Source organism: Bidens hawaiensis, unplaced genomic scaffold (assembly GCF_021521415.1).
Source record: "Bidens hawaiensis isolate Kalapana, Puna unplaced genomic scaffold, B.hawaiensis_p1.1 tig00019660_1, whole genome shotgun sequence".
In the NCBI taxonomy this organism is placed as follows: Eukaryota; Viridiplantae; Streptophyta; class Magnoliopsida; order Asterales; family Asteraceae; genus Bidens; species Bidens hawaiensis.
The window spans coordinates 176,574-182,573 of record NW_027492982.1 but is presented as its reverse complement, the minus strand read 5'-3'; the positions used below and the strand labels follow the sequence as shown (position 1 = coordinate 182,573).

At 35.2% G+C, this 6,000-nt stretch overlaps 1 long non-coding RNA gene across 2 annotated transcripts; it reads left to right on the top strand.

The window, feature by feature from the left end:
- The first annotated feature begins 1,994 nt into the window (after nt 1-1,994).
- Nucleotides 1,995-2,852, top strand: LOC143558797 (uncharacterized). 2 transcript variants are annotated; one of them, XR_013139807.1, is made up of 3 exons: nt 1,995-2,032; nt 2,425-2,537; nt 2,680-2,852. It is a non-coding gene; the product is annotated as an uncharacterized LOC143558797 (long non-coding RNA). The 2 variants fall into 2 exon arrangements; XR_013139808.1 differs by lacking the exon at nt 1,995-2,032 and adding an exon at nt 2,095-2,347.
- Nucleotides 2,853-6,000: the final 3,148 nt, after the last annotated feature.

Here is a 6,000-nt window from a genome sequence, read left to right as displayed (position 1 = left end):
CTACATCTAAATTTTTAAAACCAACTTCTAACCGAGAATAAACAGCCATTGGGTTTTTTGGTTTTACTTCCGTCAAGGGCCTGAATACAACCCGACCCCGAAGCCCAAAAAAAAAAGGGTTCACCTAACATTGCCCGTTAAAAAACAGGCCAGGTTCGAGTTTAAGCGTTTGCATACAAATCGAACATTTTTAAAACATCTTACTTATCTGTTAGTCTATTTCTTGAGTGTATTTTTTTTTCTATTTTGTAAAATATTAGTTAAGAAAACCAAAAATGTTAGTTTGTTAAATAAGGACTAGGATTTTTTTTTGTTTTTTTTTTATTTATAAATATAAATATTAGTTTTCAATCAATTTCTCAAACCTGAATTGGCAGGTTCGTTTAATAAGTTTAATCATTGGAATTAGATTTTGTATTACTGTTACGCTGTTTGAGATAGGTCGGGTTGACTGCCAAATGGGTTGGCCCGCTAACCCGTTTAAATCTAAATGTTTAAAACCACCTTCTAACCGAGAATAAACAAGGTTTCGTTTTAAGTTTTTAAAAAACAGGTCGGTTTCGAGTTTAGGTGTTTGCAAACAAATGGGTTGGCCCGTTAACCCGTTTAAATCTAAATTTTTAAAACCACCTTCTAACCGAGAATAAACAACGTTTCGTTTTAACTTTTTAAAAACAGGTCGGTTTCGAGTTTAGGTGTTTGCAAACAAATAGGTTGTGGCCCGTTAACCCGTTTAAATCTAAAACCACCTTCTAACCGAGAATAAACAAGGTTTCGTTTTAAGTTTTTTGGTTTTGGTTTTTGGTTAAAAAACCTGGTCGGGTTCGAGTTTAAGTGTTTTCAAACAAATGGGTTGGCCCGGAACACAATCCAACCCCGAAGCAAAAAAAAAACCAGCTTCCTGGCCAGCTTACATGGCCCGTTAAAAAACAGGTCGGTTTCGAGTTTAGGTGTTTGCAAACAAATGGGTTGGCCCGTTAACCCATTTAAATCTAAATTTTTAAAACCGCCTTCTAACCGAGAATAAACAAGGTTTCGTTTTAAGTTTTTGGGTTTTTGGATTTTTGTTTTTGGTTAAAAAAACTGGTCGGGTTCAAGTTTAAGTGTTTGCAAACAAATGGGTTGGCCCGTTAACCCGTTTACATCTAAATTTTTAAAACCACCTTCCACCCAAGAATAAACAAGGTTTCGTTTTAAGTATTTGGTTTTTGGTTTCGTTTCGGTAAGGTCCTTTTCGTTTTTTTAAACGTGTTTCTATTCAACACGTATCGCAGGATCGCACCAGGAAGAGACATGTCACATACCAGGAATGTACAGGCACTCGCTTCCTTGAACCCGTATCAAGGAAACTGGACCATTAAAGTCCGTGTCACGTCTAAAGGGACAATGCACTATTACAAGAACGCACGAGGCGAGGGCTGCCTTTTTAATGTTGAACTGACTGATGAAGATATAAGCTTGCATTCTGCTACCTATATGATATAAATTACATATATTATATATTTTATTATTTAAAACCACAAACATATCAATACGTTTATATTTCCAGGGACGGCGCAAGGAAGTTTTTTGACTTGATTTTCATATTATTATTCTTTCATTTGTAGGACGGTCGGTTGTTGCTTCTGCTGCAACAGTTTCATCCAAAGGGTTCTTGCCAGCACTTTTGGGCGTGATCATACTGGAAGTGCATCTAGCTAATGGATTGCTGCAGGTTTTTACTTTGTTCTATAATGTTATTATTTGAACAAATTACCCAATGTCGATTTTCGTTTTTGGACATTTGTGCATCACTATTTAACTGGAACTTTGTGAAGCCTTTTAATTTGTTTTGTTTTAATTTCTTAATAGCATACATGCTTCAAGATGAAGAAGCAAATGCAGCAGAGTTATTACATTCTTTTACTGTTCTCTTGATATATATTTAAAGCACAGTTGATGATGATGATGATGATGATGATACCTTTTATTTCTTGTGCAGTTGGAGCGCACTTTCATTGGTATCAAGCCAGATGGTGTGCAAAGAGGACTGGTAATCTAACCACCATTATTTACATGCATTTTAGACTTTTTAGTTACAACTATAAATAAGAAGAGAGTTTCTTTTTTGTGTCTTTTCTTGATTTTAAATTTTAAACAGTTTCTCATTAAGTAAAACGTCTTCTTTTGGCATATTTCTGAGATCATAGCTCGGTTTGAACGTAAAGGATTCAAACTTGTGGCTATTAAACTTGTAACCCCTACAAAATCCTTTGCTCAGAAGCATTACCATGATCTTAAGGACAGACCATTTTAATGGGCTTTGTGACTTCCTTAGCTCTGGTCCTGTTCTTGCCAATTTGCGATGGTAATTAGTTAAAGCAAATTATATATATTTCTTATATATGCATCGAAATCGCTTATTCTGATCAATCATTAATGCAGGTATGGGAAGGAGAAGGCGTGATTAAATACGGGCGTAAACTTATTGGAGCCACTGATCCACAAAAATCAGAACCAGGAACCATCAGGGGTGATTTGGCTGTTGTTGTAGGAAGGTACAAACAGATCAACAAACTATTTGCCCATTTATAACAGTTTTCTTACAAAATACATGAGTTTTAATTTGATATAAGTAAAAATGTTACGTGACTTGTAGTATGATGAGTTGATGATCACTATATATGTTGTGGTTTGTAGGAACATCATCCATGGAAGCGACGGTCCAGAAACCGCCAAGGATGAAATCGAGTTATGATTGAAACCAGAGGAGTTGAATAATTACACAAGCAACCAATAAAAGTGGGTCTATGGAGTCAACTAATGGAATGGCATCTGTGGGTTGTCTAGGCAAATTAGTTTTTCGGCTGCAAGAATAAACAGAAATGTTGTTTTTTTTTTAATTTAAAAGTGAGCGAAAACAGCATCAGTTGTAATTTGAATGATTCTTAAAGACCATTTTTATAGTCATTAAAGAAACAAGTATTTGGTTGATGCAGGGCTGTTTTTACCTCTTTTGATCTTAGACTTTTGGCTTGTTTTCTTTCATTAATAGAAATGTTTTACAATCGAAGATGTCGGTAACACAAGGAGCCGGTAATAACTAAACCAAAAATGTGTCCTCGCCGTAACGCGCGAGCACTCTTACTAGTGTAAGACATTAATCTGGTATGCCAAAAGGTTGAATATCGATGGGTTGGGTTGGTATTAGATTCTTTGTGGTTCATCTTTGACACGGGTCTTTTTTTAACATTGTTTTATACTATCGTCTATACCCGAGTGAGTTTTTCTGAGATGAGATATCAACCGCCCATAATGATTTTAACGCATCAGGGCTAACTCACCTATAAACATTATCTTGGAGGAAAAACCCTCTTGACTCTTCAGGTTTTGAACCCAAGATCATAAAGATCCAAAGTCTTAACCTTCACCCCATACTATTAAACCAGAATGCCAATTGCTCTTTGACACTAGCCTAATCTTGGTTGAAAGTGATTGTGAAATTATTTGAACAAAGAATATAGTCTTGTGTGGTTAAGGATAGACGATTTGTCTATTCATATGGCACTATCAAGGTTTTTTACTAGGAAGACAGAGAAACATGTTGCAACGTTTACCGGAAATATGCCCAATAACTAACTAACTATTCGAATATGCCTTTTGTCAAGGACCATTGTTTTTGTATGTAGGGAGAAGTTCATTATATCAAATGTGGATTAGAAATATGTGGTCTGACGTTATATATCGTACATATTACTATCATGTTATATCATCTGCTCATAATTTTTAACTTCATTGAAAAGCTAGGACTCGATTGGATCTTGCTTCACATCTTAATTATAATGTTCTTAGTGTTAATTGATCGATAATTTATATATATAAAATGTTGGGTAAACTTGGCATCATAGTGTTGTACTTCGTGGTGTATGAGTTGTAACACTCTTCCTCGAGGCCGTTGCTGCTATGCAGGCTATCAGAGACCACTTCATAGATCTGAGAGACCAACAATGTAGTACCCACTTCGGGAGCCCTGTCCGGATCCACTTACATTGGATTCATTATATGAAGGTTTGCTATTTCCATATGGACCTCCAAATTCGTGCTTCTTGGAGTGTGATGGGTGTCTTCCTAGACCCTAAAGACAAAAAAATAGCAACACATAAAATTATGTGACGAGTTAACGTACAAAGCAACATGTGATTTTGGTTTGATAACATAGACATAAAAAGATTGAGTGATATCAAAGGAGGAGGATACCGTGGATAAGGGACCGAAGACAGAACTAAAAAGGCCGGATGAGGAGGTGGAGGACACATCCTTTGGGCCAAGCAGATTCTCGGTAAATGAAGATGAACCTCGGGTTTGCTTTCGTAGGTTATTAGTTGGTCTGTTACAAAATCAAATCCAAATTGTTTGCTTAATCACAAAACAATCTTGATTGATTGGATGAAGAAAATGAAGGGGATTGTTGCTATTTATAGGTGCCAAAACATATTATTATTGATTCACACATTACTTTTTAACTTGATTGAAAAGCCTTAGGACTCGATTGGATCTTGCTTCACATCTTAATTATAATAATGTTCTAAGTGTTGATTAATCGATAATATAACAATATCGGTTGATTTTTAAGCCACATTCCTTCCTTCCTTCCTTCCACGTGTATGTTGTTTAAGGCCTCTCATATCTCTTGTTTCCAAGGTCGCTGATTCCACCGCATCGACACCAACATGTTCATGTTTTGTTTGGTAATTCGACGCGAAGCATCCCCTTGTCCTTTCTTGACGATTTCTTTCAGGTTGTCTTACAATTGTTGTTATTTTTCTTCGTGTTCTAATTATAGGGTTTGTGAAATGGTGAATAGGTTGTCTTACAATCTATGAGTATTGTCACCCGCTGTTCAATTTGTTATTGTTGTAAAATCGATTGGGGGTTTAGACCAAATCACTAAATCTGAAGCGACATTTGCGATTGGGGATTTGTTCTGCTGGTAAATCAAAAGCTTCATGTAAGTGTAAAATAATGTTGTTGGTTATAACTATCCTCATCGAGGTTATACAGTTTGTTGGTTTCTTATTACTTTGGTCATATTGTGTTTATTTTATTTGTCTCAGTCAGTCAATCATTGCCTTGGAGGACTTAGGTAACTTACTCCTTCAATTTCACCAATTGTGTAGGTTTTAATTAACGTTCTATAGTTAGGGTTTCAATATTTGATGCTTCCTTTCTTTGTTTCAGTGACTGACTGATCTCAGCAGGTCATCTTGCATCTACTGATTTATGGGAGGTTGGTAGTGGTTTCTCTTCTCTCCTTATTCTTTATGTTTACTTATATTAGTCTCTTATTTTTCTCCTTTTATACCATTTTAGATCTTAGGTCTTCCTTATCAACGATTGAGCATGTTTACAACAGCTATTAAGGTACTTTCTATAATATTGAAATTTGACGATAATATATGTACCCCCTCCCTAAAAGACAACTTAGTATTACAAGGGCATTATTGTCACGTGTAAATAATAGTTTACAAGGGTACTTAGCACTGTAAGGCTATTGTAGTCAACTATAAGGGCATTTTTGTCAAATGTAAATAATGGTATAACAAAATGGATTCATTACTCACAATCTGTTTGAGATTCTGTTTATAAATCTTGAAAAATTTGACTGTATTTATTTGTGAACTTAAATATAGTTATAAATTTTGTGATGCATGCTCTAAAAAGTTTCCTTCTTAGATGTTTCATAGATATGATAAAGAAGCGTGAGCTGTGTCGATTAACCACTTGAGCAATTAACACTTCATTATCAGGTATGTTGGTGCGATGATGCTTCAAAATATATGCATTTATGACGTTCACGTGCTTCCTATTTTTTTAATAACTTGAGTTCATATATTTACACTTGAGTAAAGTGTCATCATACACATGTTATTACAGATTCAAAGGATGCATACATGTTTATTATAAGTAAATTTGGAAGGGCATATTAGGGATTTAAAATCTGAAAATCATGGCTGCTGCAAA